This window comes from Anabrus simplex, chromosome X, assembly GCF_040414725.1.
Source record: "Anabrus simplex isolate iqAnaSimp1 chromosome X, ASM4041472v1, whole genome shotgun sequence".
In the NCBI taxonomy this organism is placed as follows: Eukaryota; Metazoa; Arthropoda; class Insecta; order Orthoptera; family Tettigoniidae; genus Anabrus; species Anabrus simplex.
Genome location: NC_090279.1, coordinates 136,288,767 through 136,302,562, shown reverse-complemented (window position 1 = coordinate 136,302,562; position 13,796 = coordinate 136,288,767). Strand labels below are relative to the sequence as shown.

Genomic DNA, 13,796 nt, shown 5'->3' with positions numbered 1-13,796 from the left:
AAATATTTAACGTTCACAGAATATATCATTACGTGTAGACTTAGTTTACCTCACATGATATTGACCTTCTACCATGAACAGTAACTAATGTGTAGAATTACCAGAACTCATTTCTTTTCGAGCATCGAACTGTGTTTCTTTATTCATATAGTGTTCATGCCATATTAGTATACAACTTACAGTAGTAAACTGGGTGAATACTAAGAACTTTTTCTGTGGTAATATGACGTTATAATAACAAGATAATCAGAAAATAATCCTTAGTGACTTAATGACCGTGTTCAAAGACTGTGATTATAGACTGTGCTTTTTCAAGTGTGAACTGTGTCATTATGGACGTTTTCAGTAACGACTTTAAATAGTATTTCATACAGAAAGGACTGTGATTATTCATTTAACGTCTTAAAGTTCAATTACACCATAAACTGTGTTCAACAGTAAATGACAGTGTCAGTGATAACTACTCGCACCAAGTGAATTTTCCGTGTGCGCAAAATCACCTTAACGAGCTGCAATTCTACACGATCCAGTTCCAGCTATCATCACCTCATCGGGGGACGTCAACATGGTGTGTTAAGGGAACATCGCTGATCCTGATTCTCCACGGAACATTCTAGATGTCCATCCTTCAACATTTGTAGCAACATTTCTTTCATTAATTGAGTAGTAACAAACTGACTAAAATTTTCTCATTAATTTTGAACAGTGGAAACTTCAGTGCCGCGTGTGAACAAATATTTCAGAGTTCTCATAATTTCTCAGAAGTTCTTCTTTTGTGATTAATTTAATTTTCAAATTTAATTTTCATATCTCATAGAAAGGACTTTAGGCTTTTCTAGTGTGCTATACATCAACGTTTACAAACTGAAAAACTGAAAACTTTTAAGAGAAATTTAATTTCTCATGTCAATTTGCAGTTACAAGTGTGTGCCCATATTTAGAAAGACTTTAGGTGGAAATCTAATTCTCACATATGAAAGACTTTGGAATCAGTGATATTTATTTAATTTTCATGAACAGAATTCGAGAAGATTACGTTTAAACTTTTAATTTCAATGCCAGATTTGAGTCCAATAACCATATTGCAGGGTGATGAATCAATAAGTTGTGTAAAAAAATGTATAACCATCTATTATTCGCTCTGCGAGTCTATCCTACTCTGTATCGGCTCCAAAACCAAGTTCCACTCCTTGAGGTCCTACTCATGCCCTTTACCAAAGAACTTTTCCTGGTACAATATATATATATTGTGACCGTTCGTGGGACGCCTAGTTCGAAGATGATAATAAATTTCATAATGCGCTCGACTAGAATTCAGGTGTTTACATGATCCTCCACTCAGGGCATGGCCCTTCTGAAAGAAAGCGGTCACATCCTATCAATAATTAACCTGGTAATGATCTAACATCAGTCTCAAAATAATAAGTTCACTTAAATTAGGCATAAATGAAAATTGCAATGAAAAATTGGAAGTGTAATAAGTTTAATAAAGTGAAATTAACTGACTACAATTGAACAACTGAATATGCAACGTAAAAATAAATTATCCTTGTGCATCTCTTATCGCACTGTATTAAAAGAATCAAGTCCATCTTGAAAAATAATTGTCAGTCATTAAATTAAAATCTCATCATTAAACAACATTGATTCACTTAAATAAATATAAATTAATATAATGGAAAATCAGCAATTTCAGTTTCTATTCATTCATCTTGTTTGTTCATTCGCTGCCGCATTTATTAGACGAACCTGTCCTCCCTGCTCTACTTTTCCTATTGCTTCATTATAACCTCCTAACTAACTTAATAATAACTTGAATTTTCTAACGGCACATGATAAACACCGAAAATCCTTCAAATACATAATAATAATATCATTGCTCCATAATTAAATAACTGCATGTCTCCATCCGACGAACGGCATCATATGGCTGGACCTGAAATAAAGTACTAACTACTGTCATAAATAAGTGAACGATCAAATGCCAGACGATCTGCGTTGCATCGGCTCCACTCCATCCTGCTGGAAAATACTTCTACAGCGCCAACTTACTACATCTAGCAATGCCACAAGTTGATCTACAGTACAGGTGACAATACTCTCACAATCTAATTATCTTTCGTGTAGCTTGTCGAAGATCCTACTCGTGTGTTCGTAAATTACATTCCGCTATCCATGTGATACCAATCTCTTCGAAAAGCATCCAATCAACACTACGAAACTCGCTCATCTCTTAAAGTCAAATATCCGCGGCGGAAATACCTCTCAATAACACTATCCTAACCATTGGCCATCTCAAAGAATTAAATTACTACCGCAATTCACCACTCAATAAATCATTCTCTAATTATACCGTCAACTATACCTTTAGATGACCCTACATATTTTACGCCACACAATGTCCACCACATAATGAAAACAATCATCATTCCCTACATAAATGAGCTAAAATATATTTGAAGAGTTTCACTATTATTCATACAACCATCACTGAATCGATCCACTAAACACATCACAACACTCCGCGGAATTATTCATATTATAAGATCACCACATCAAATATCTCACACATCGGTACTTAAAAACTTACCTGTGGCATTCAAGATCACACTCGCTTCATAGCTGTTCCACTAACACGGAAAACAATGCAGGAAAGATCGCCTAACCCTAATATTCACCGACGGAAACGATATTCTAATATACGCAGTAGCATTATATGACGTTAAACCAACACCGTTAGCACGTTAGAACATTCAAGTTATTTCACTTTACATCACCTGTGTGACATTTAAGAAGATCTACTAATACTATAAGCATCTACAAGTAAACAAGAAGGGCAAGGTTCGACTACTCATCTGACTTCCTCGCTTCTCCATAGGTATTGGTAGTCAGGTTTTTTTCAGCCATCTCATCCATTTCGGCAGAGCGCGGACCCACCAGGATCCTACTGGTTTACTCGGACATCTCCTCTATATGGACTTTCTTATTCACAAATATAGGCAACATCTTGGGTTCAATCTGAAACTCGAACAAAATAATTAGACCGAATTCATACATATTTACAAGTCCACTGTTATAGATTAATACTGGGCTGTATAAATTAGTGTCGCTCAATGCTATATTTAGTTTATCAAACGTTGTTTAGGCCTCAACTTCTTAAATTTTAAAGACTTTAACTCGCATACAAGAGCTGTGCTCACTATTTGCTTCTCGATCTTTTTTCTGCTACTCAAGAATTAACATTGAAACAAATTCTAACTTCATTATTTACCATAATAATAATGAGGCTGCTTTCCATGAACCACATAACTACAATCCTGACTTCTTTACATATGATTTTGACATTTGAGGAAACGTTATCACGGAGATTCACAAAGGAACACATGCTACTATTGTTTATTCTTCTCCACTTGAAGTACGTCATACCACACGCCTGTTAGATGATTAACTGTGTATAATTCCGGCTCAATCCATGGCCTCCTTGACGTCTGTAATACTAGATGTAATGTCTGGCCTTTCTTCTCCTCAGCTGTTACTGCAAATATTTATTGATACCCGCTTGTGACTACACTGTTTTCATGCGGTCCGATGTATACCACGGGGTTCTGAGCTTGATCTACCGATTCTCTTCCATAAGATCTACCATCAGTTCGCGAGTTGTGTCGGCTCATATATTACGAATATATTTAAATTCGCCGTGCATCAACAATTTATCTTACGTCCATACCGTCCATATGCATCTATCATACTTATGACCTTATGACCTTCAATGACTCCCTGACATGTAATTGCACTTCATTGGAAGGTCATAATATATATAAGCTTTAAGTGATTTGATAGAATCTGAGGATGTTCTTGTAGAACGAAACATGTCATTCTTTCCATGTTTGTGTGTATCTTACATGTATGTTCATAGTGTTATAATTTACATTGTATTTGCAGTGTGTTTGACAGACTGAAAAGCTTTTGTTACATTTAACTAAATCAACACTGGAAAACATCTCTTCACTCTTAACAAACAGTTCCGCTAGTGTACTCGCGCTTCCCGTCAGTCCAGTAGCAAATCGTCCGCTTCCTCATTGATGCTGTAAAAACGTTGGACTTCTGCCGTTTCGCAATGCTTCGATTTGAGTAGCCGGTAAATATTCCGCGCGTGTCATGTTTCACATATAGACCTCTTTACCGGTTTGCCTGTGATAGTGCAACGACCTCCTTCAGTTTACTAGTTGCTGCTTTGTAGGCATTCCGAGGAGCATGAAACTCGTGGTACAGCTGTTTCTTCAACCTTACTGCATACTTAACATGGTCATTTCGAAGCCACATGTCATAGGTAACCCTTCGTTGTCGTCGCCCTGACTGAGTTGTTTCAAGATTAGTGCGTGCGCCTTCCGACTCACTTCAGCTATAGTGATTTGTGGCACTGTAACATTTCCAACAAAGTTGGCCTCCTCCTTCAGGTGCCACGATTCGATCCCTTTTGACCTATTTCCTGTGAAGTATTGGGCTCCTGATGACTTTATCCGAAGCTTACAGATGACTGGTCGACGTTGCATCGCAGCGGTTTCGTAAGGAACAACTGTTGTCTCTAGAACATCTTTGAGATTCCTTCGTCTCACAAGGATGTAGTCAGTGTAAGTTGGATGGGAGCCACTGTAATATGTGATTAGATGAATATCACGCTTTTTGAACCGTGTGTTCGCGATAATCGGTTTCTGCATAATCGGGAATTTGTTGCCTCTGTCCATATTCATGAACGCCATGGACTGTGTGTTCTTCCTCCGTTTGACACTTCCTTTTAGATCACGAGCAACGATAAGATTGTCTGCGGTCTTCTCGTCAGGCAGTGCCTGGAAGGCATGTTTGTTCTCCGTGCCCAGGCCAGTGTGTGGAGCATTCCACTGAAAAATTTGAATTTCCTTCTCTCTCCAATGTGGACGAGTTACATCAAGTGATTGTCATAATTTTCCACCTCGGAGACTGGACTGTTAAATTTTGCCGATAAAACAGTGCCAACACCATTAGTGGTTCTTCGGCTTCCGTTGAACATAAGTTAGTAACTGCTCCCCATTTTGCATGACTTTTCTCCACTCCATCTTTATTCCTGCAACTCACAGATGCCTATATGCCTTCTCTGATGTGCTGTGGGTAATTTGCCAGTTCATTCAGAGGTAGTTCAGTGAGGGGATACAGAATGGGGGTACTCGCTTGCTTAGCCGTCAAGCCCGTGCGACGGCAACCCTTGCATACTTTTCATGGTGACTGGGCCCTGCCAATGCGCGTCCCTTTCAGAGGACATCCTAGCATTGGTTCCGATTCCATGAGACACATTTCTGTAATCATGTGTGTGGTGTTATTTTATGGCTGGCTTGTCGTGAGGCATTTCAGAGCTCATGACAGCAGGGAGTTACGCCGCTCCGGACATGGGAACAGACGCCTTTTTTGCAGCTGCTCCTGTGGAGATGAAACGCTACGCTCCATTCTGAATTAACTTCCCAAAAGATAGAGTACCTCTTCTGTCAACTGCTCCATACGGAACGTCTCCATCTCTGCCAAAGTTGTCATTAAGAACTTGTGCGTGTTTGGTCCGCGAGAGATATTCAATTTCGCTCAATTCTACCGGCAGGCCAGGGCGGAAACTGTATCCTTCACCTGGGACGCGTCACGTGTTACAGCAATGTAGCTGGTTCGTGCATCAAATTTGACAATAAAAAATGAAATGCCATATTACTGAAAAACTAATTGTGAACCTGATAAATCACTTGTCACAAAAATCACATAATCTGGTAAAAAAGAATGGCCACAGACTTTTGCACCTTTTGCTTGGCATGATATGCCACAAAACGTATGACGTACAATCAAGTGTCGTATTTTCTGCCCCTGTTGTCTACATCAATATGTTGTGTGATGATCAAGAGGTCTATCCTGTCGTATCTGGAATCCATGTCCCCCTTTTATTTATACACTCATTTGCTCCTAAGTGTGCAGTAAGAACATGTGGTCGAGCCTCCCATTACTTTGCTTGAGAAGAAGTCATGCATTCGACTCGGCTATGTGAATTCAGTGAATACAATATGAATTAGAAAGTACCATTTCATGTTACGATGTACCCTGCTCTGCGTGACTGTTATTTCCCATGTGCCTGATCTCACCCTAAAGCAAGAAATTATTATTTCTTGCTCTTCTTTCGTAGAATATGTAGATCCACTTGCGGTGGGGAGACAGGCACAGACTTGGATGCCGTCTGACTGTGTTATCAATCCACTAAAAGTAATTAGGTTGTCAGTGAACTTTTGAAATAAAAGGCTTCTCATTCGTTACTTTACATAGGAACAATATCCGCTAAGGTGCAACTCATCGTTCTGTCATCTCGAAATTTGGCTCAAGTCTTGTTTTTCGTGCTCCTTCTTACCGTAGTGTTAGGGGAAAACTTGTGTGAATGTTCAAGTACATGATAGCTTGCATTTGGGTTCAATTCAGGATATGAGAACATTGTACAAAGGGCACTAGGAAAGTTTTGCAATACGCAAAAACGGTTGCCGGTCACCCCTGTTATGGTGAGGGATGAAAAGAGGGGTGATATCCGCTCTAGAGGAGAGCATGGTGCGACCTTCACACCAGTTATTACCAAGCAATGGAATTGAAAGCAAGTTAAGATGTCAGTGTGTTCTAAAGGTGAATATCACGCAATTATCCGCTACAGATTTGCTCATGGATTAACTGCTGACCAGTGCCTGGAGGAAGTGACTCCTGTGCTGGGGAAAGACTTTCCTCATCGGACAACAATTTCATACTGGTACAAACAGTTCCAGAGGGGAAATTCTGGGGTTGAAGACGATCATCGTTCTGGGCGACCGTCTGAATCAGTGACCGAGGAAAACATTGAAGCTGGGAGGAAAAGGTTGCATCAAGAGAGGCGGTTGCTATGGGCAGATAGAAGAGTCCCTCCACATCCCTGCACCTGCATTTCATTCAATGCTACACGACCATCTCCATGTTAGAGGGTTTGTTCCCTTTGGGTGCCCCATTCACCTTCAGAGGAACAAAGGGGCACATCGAATGAAACGGTGCCGAAAAATGCTAAAAGTTTGAAAATGGGACTTCGCGTAACGTCAGTAGCATCGTTACAGGTGACGAAACTTGGCTTAATTATTACGATGTCCCAACAAAATCTCGGAAAAAGGTGTGGCTGTGTGAAGATGAGGGCACTCGTGTGACTGTGCGAAAGTCAAGGTTAGTGAAGAAAAGGATGATTGCAGTATTCTTCACTAAACGGGGCATCTTGACTCGGGATGTGCTAGAAACACAAAGGAAAGTTACTGCGAAGTGGTACAGTGAGACTTGTCTGCCTCAGGTCCTCCAGGCTATCAAGCAGCTCTGTCAAGGGTGACGCATCAACACTTGGCTCTTGCATCACGACAATGCTCCAGCACATCATGTTAATGTAACTGGATTTTCTTGCCATATCCGGGTTGACTGTGCTTGATCACCCTCCATAGAGTCCTGATCTTGCCCATGTGACTTCTCACTCTTCCCAGAAGTGAAGATGAAGCTGAGAGGGCGCCGTTTTGCATCCGACCTGGAGCTTCTGGCACCACTGGATGAAGAGTGTGAAAATGTAACTGAAAAACGTGACAGAGTTGGTTCAGTGACTAGTTTCGACAAGTGTATTGAGTGTGGTGGAAATTATTTTGAAGAAGTCTAAAGCGTTCACTCACATTGCAAAGCTTTCCTAGTGCCCTTTGTAATAAAACACTAATATAAAAGCCATATTGTTTGTTGCCTTCATAATGTCTATGACAGCAGTATCCGGGTGAGAAAAAAAGTGTCAGTGTTAGGGTACGAGCGGTCATCTGCTTGTTTTATTTCAGCCTTTCCAGGATTTCATCAGGATTAGTGGTTTCCATGTTGCATACGGCCTCTGTTAAAACAGCAATTAAGAGGTAGGCTGATATAATAGAAGGTAGTAAGTATGAACTTCCTTGTTGAACCTACTGTCCTATATATAGGTTGGCTCTGTTTGATCGCACATCAAAGCTACCTAATTAGAAATAACCGCACTGTGACATAACAGAATGATATACACTGATATGATATCAATGTACAAATACAATATGTGTGTTTGCATGACAGTAAATAACATTCATAAAACATTAGCCATGATTCAGCAGATCTAGCTGACTGTCGGCAAACAATTTTCTCAACTTTACTAATATCTACATCACTGCGAATCTCACAACCTTAACAGAGGTTTTACAAAAAATGTTACTTGCATGCCACAAAGCACTGTGTGGATGAAGAAGATAAAAGCTCCAAACCATGTGCCATCATTTATGTAGAACAGAATATACAGATTTCAATAGCTAAATGTGTGCCGGATTAAAGGGCTTGCATTTTTCCTTTGAGGCTGGACCACTTCTCATGCATTCTTTAAATGAGGTCTGTTAACTCGTTCATTCCAAAATGGTCAGAAGTTTCTTGCGCGTGATATCGTGATTCGAGAGAAAAGATGCAACACAACCTCGTAACAAATGAGAGCTTTTGAAATTTAAGTCTACACTCTGAATTTAACCTAAGATGATGTTTACCCTCAGGAATGTGATGTTCATGAGTAACAAGCTCTCTGCATGGGGTATCAGTGAGTGGAATGTTCATTAGGAATTCCTTTATGTGATAGGTGGCTATTGAACTATTGGTCACATGGTATTAATTTTTCACTGTAGATCGAGACCTGAGGTAAGCTATGCAGATCATCAACCTCCGGATGACGGAGCACCTTGTTTTTGGTGTAGTGTGTGCAGTGATGTCCTGGCTGGGAATTTAGGCCTCTTACGACATCTGAAGAGACACAATGAAGATCGTCCCTTCAAGTGCGGTCACTGCGGAAAGCTGTTCGATAGCGGAAGCATCTTGTCGGAACACTTGAGGATCCACCCGCTCCTAGAGTGCGGATTTTGCCATAAATGCTTTACAGAGAGGAACATGCTGACAGAACACATGCGGTTACATACAAGTGGGATAGCAAACGAGTGCTCAGTATGTCGTAAAAGATTCAGGAATTGGTGTAACTTGACGAACCACATGCGTTCTCACGTGCTACATTGTTGCAATATCTGTCGCAAATCCTTCAGCTGGAACAGCCACCTAGCAAATCACATGCGGTTGCACACAGGCGTTAAGCAATATTGTTGCAATATCTGTGGAAAATTCTGCAGTCATTTAACCACTCTGAAAGATCATAAACGGACTCACACAGGCGAGAAGCGAAACCAATGCAATGTTTGTGGCAAATCCTTCATATCTAAAGGCAACCTAACTGGACATATCCGGGTTCACACAGGCCAAAAGCCATACTCTTGTAGTATCTGTGGTAAAATCTTCACCCATAAAAGTACTTTGTCGAATCACCTGGTAACTCACACAGACGAGAAGCTCCATTGTTGTAAGGTCTGTGGGAAGTCTTTCAACAGTAAACGTCATTTAGCAGTACACGTCCGGACTCACACAGAAGACAAGCCCCACTGCTGCAATGTCTGTGGTAAGTCTTTCAACAGTAAAGCTCATCTAGCACTACACGTGCGAACCCACACCGGCGTCAAGCCGTTCTGCTGCAATGTCTGTGGCAAATCCTTCACGCAGAAAGGCAACCTAGCATGTCATATGCGGACTCACACACACGAGAAGCCATACTGTTGCAGTATATGTGGCAAGTCATTTAGCAGTAAATCCTACGTAGCACTACACGTGCGGACGCACACCGGCGTAAAGTCGACTGGTGCAATGTCTGTGGCAAATCCATCCGGAAAGGAAACCTAGTAGGGAATTTGCAGACTGACTGACTGAAATGTCCGTGGCATATTTTTCAGCCGAAAAATCTATCATAGAGCTCGCACCCGAATGCACAGGGATGTTAAGGCACACGACTGTTCGGTATTCCGTAAAAAATTTCAAAGGATCATGTACTCGTAACATTATTATTTAATCTCGTGCAGCTTCATTCCGGCGTGAAGTTATGCTGGTGCGCCGTCTCGGCGGTGTACACCAACTGCGTGCGAACGATGTCACAAAACACGGAGCAGTGCAGCAACTCTCCGCGTTCAGTTTTAGCAAGCGACCCTCAGCCAGGCGTGGAACGGAATTCATGGACAGCAATGTGCGTTCGAAATGTCAATATTAATATATCCTTCAGTTCAAATATCGACGCGCAATTTTCTGCGTTCTTCATCGACTCACGAGCCGAGTGATCCACTGTTCAGGGTTGTTTTTTCCTGTTTTGATCGTTCTCTCCACGGTGAGTGAGAGGGGAAACAATTATTTTCATGGGTCTCTCGTCGCAGAGCTAAGACGTGTTTCGAGCATGGGCGTTGCGTTCATTTAAAACCTGCCCGCCGGGCCGAAGCCGCACATGTGAACAGTTTTATTCGTATTTTATTTTACATCCCACTAACTACTGCAAGAGAGTTTGATGTTCCGTACGACCTTCTCCAATTCTGTAGATACAGCCACAAACATGCGATCGCACACAGCGGAGAAAAAAAAAGTTCCTCGGCCAGAACGGCACTTTTTAGGCACACTCTTGGTGTACGCCGGACAGCGGTTCGTCCGTTTGTGCCATTTTCTCTGAGATGGAATCTTGTGGTGACATAATGCCAGGTCCGTGTGCGGAAGGATCAAAGGACATTTCATGAGTTATCTCCTCATCAATCACAGATATATGACACCATGGACGACGCTTTTTCTGTTTTCGGATTCAGTAGAAGTGTGCTCATTAACACTCATTGAAGAGCCGTATAGGTTCGAGAATAAGAAGTAATCCGTATGAACACGGAAGAATCATATGGCAAAGACAGTTAGTAAAATAGTAGAAGCGCACGAAATAATATTCAAACGTTTGAATAAATATTTCAGGGGAATAAATAAGTGCCAAGTCAAGTCATAATAGGGTATGCAATTGAAGAAATTGTTGCTGAAAATCAAGCACTCCTTTTGCTCCCCTTCCTATGTGTCACTAGTGTGTTCTTTTAATTATAAGTAGACCTGTAGCTCAAAACTGTACCTGTTTCCGCAACTCTAGAACAACAATACTTTGTCAACCTGTTCTGAATGAAAATTGAAAGTTCAGCTTTAGTGACCATAGCCGTTAAAGATCACGTACTTCTGGAGGAGGCGTGTGTAAGCAAAGGTTCGTATGTGAGAGTTGCAGTATACTCGTCCGTAAGTTTCTTCATTTTTAAAGAGTGGCGGAGAATTGGCCACTCGCTTTTCTCTACTGGAACCTCAAATAAGTCACTAAGAATCTCTTATATCTCAGAGTTGCATGTGTTGAAGGGACATAGTGAATACTGAACCCTTTCCATCATGTCAAACTGATATTTGCCTGTTAAAGGCCTTCAGCATGAATTGTCAACTCTTGTGTATGGGGGGTTGTTAATGGCTCTTCGTCACTTCCAGACATTACAGTCGGGTACCAAGGAAGGCCTGCTTATTTAAATTAAGTACTTACATTATCTGACTATGTTCAATCAAAAACAATGAAATGTGATGGCGGGCATATTTACAAATATGGCCTAAACAGTGGTATGTGGTCAGTGACATTAATATAACGCTGCGGCTGGACGATTTCAGGATGTAATTAATATCCACCACAAAGAAAGCTTGAAGGGCTATTTATAGGAAACCACTTTGTGATTGACTAGAAAATAACATCTTGGGATTTAATCTGCTTTGCTCCATAAACAACTGTGCACTATGCTTCCTGTTTCACAATCATCTAATTATCAGGAAGTTATCGCCACACCTTTTTAATTGGGGCTGTCCACTCTCTGACAATCAGCATAGGATGAGTTACCTGGACCCTAAAATTGAATCTGAGTAACCTCCAATTTACATCATTCAGCTATCATGGTCATCCAATAAAATTAATGTATTTTGTTGCTATTTTGCTTTACGTCGCACCAACACAGATAGGTGTTATGGCGATGATGGGGCAGGAAAGGCCCAGGAATGGGAAGGAAGCAGCTGTGGCCTTAATTAAGGTACAGCCCCAGAATTTGCATGGTGTGAAAAAAGGAAACCATGTAAATCCATCTTCAGGGCTGCCAACAGTAGGGTTCGAACCCACTATCTCCCGGATGCGAGATTACAACTGCGCGCTCCTAATCGCACGATCAGCTCGCCCGGTAAAATTAATGTTTAAGGTTAAGGAAACGTGCCTGATGATGAAAGTGAAGTCTCATTGAATTTAAGTTAATTGAACATAGCTGATGACCAAAGTGACCCTTCATTGAATGTAATTGAACGTGCCCTATGAACAAAGTGGTTAATAACATGGAAGATTGTTCTGTTAAATAACTTCATGTGATCCAAGGAGAGGTGTTGGAAGCGGAAAGCGTATCCTAGCAACCAGAAACATGAGAGAGAAAAGAGGATAGGGTATGTATGTTTAGCTATGACATTTTCTACTCTACATTAGTACTATTTTGAGTCAAAGCTGTAATGTAAACCACCATCTGGCAATCATGTTTATTATTGTTACAGACATTCTGCAAAGTCATTGCCGCTTTATCCAACTTGCAGTCATGCTGGGAAGCTACGTCAAGCATTTCAGTGTAAGCGCCTGACTATGCACGATATCAAACATTTCAACATAAAATTGCTATGGAAGCCTCCACCTTATCAATACAATGTCTATTTACTATTAATTACAGTAAATCCAGTACTGGTTTCGACCCCTATGGGGTCATCCTCAGCTGTCATATATCAAACTAGTTTGCAAAAACATCCCATTACAAACGATGTACATGCATAAAAACTGACCCGATTTGACAACTTATTAAAGAGAAGTTAGTGTTAAAATGATGAGAATAAAATGGATCTTTCCTTTTAACTTTAAAAGTTACATGTTGTGAGAGGTATACCACTTCATTACTTCATTGATCTAGTGAAAATCAATTAAAATTTACATTACTTATGTACACTAATATTTGTGAGGTTGTTACTATTTACATTTGTGATGTTGAGATATACAATATTTAAAGTTTGTATCTAGATAAAAATGTACCCAATATAACTGGCCGTTTAAAAAATGAATGAAGTAGTAAAAACAGGATAAATTGGTCCACTTTTTACTCGTTATCTGTCGTTCAACAACCCTCGCAGTTTTCTCCACACGCTAATAATATGCATACAGGAAACTCGCCGAAACGAGAATCTTCGCCATCCAAAAATCAAGGGCATGCATTTAGTGGTTGAACACCCTCAGTGCTATCCAACATCCAGATCCTCTCCCATGATCACATTGAAACTCTCACAGTAGAGCTCAATTAATAAGCTACCAGGTACTGTACTTAGATTTGTGCAGCCTTCCAGCATCAATATGTGAAGTTTGTTGTTGGTGACTTCAACAGTCATAATACAACATGGGGCTACGCACGTACCGACAGAAGCGGAGATGCTGGGGTATAATGGGCAGATTCGTGTGATATAATTCTACTGCATAACAAACTTCCAGCATCATTCAACATTGCGAGATGTAGGCTTAGATATCATCCAAATATTAACTTACTGTATATGGGACATATCTCAGTTATCAGCGATATCAGTGGGTCAAGCAATCCTGCATAGTCCTCTTATATGCCAGATATATGCTGGAATCTGTCCACAGACAGTTCCTTTACAGACATCTTCATTACAGACTGTTATGCCTTTCAGCAATCAGTCTGCGACCCACTGTGAATTTACAAAGCGCCACCACTATTCTCTATTTGCAGCTAATTCTGTGGCATCGTCTTCTATACATC

General features: G+C 40.6%; 1 pseudogene; it reads right to left on the bottom strand.

Moving 5' to 3' along the window:
- Positions 1 to 10,108: 10,108 nt before the first annotated feature.
- On the bottom strand, positions 10,109 to 10,257 carry LOC137503395 (5.8S ribosomal RNA; annotated as a pseudogene).
- Positions 10,258 to 13,796: the final 3,539 nt, after the last annotated feature.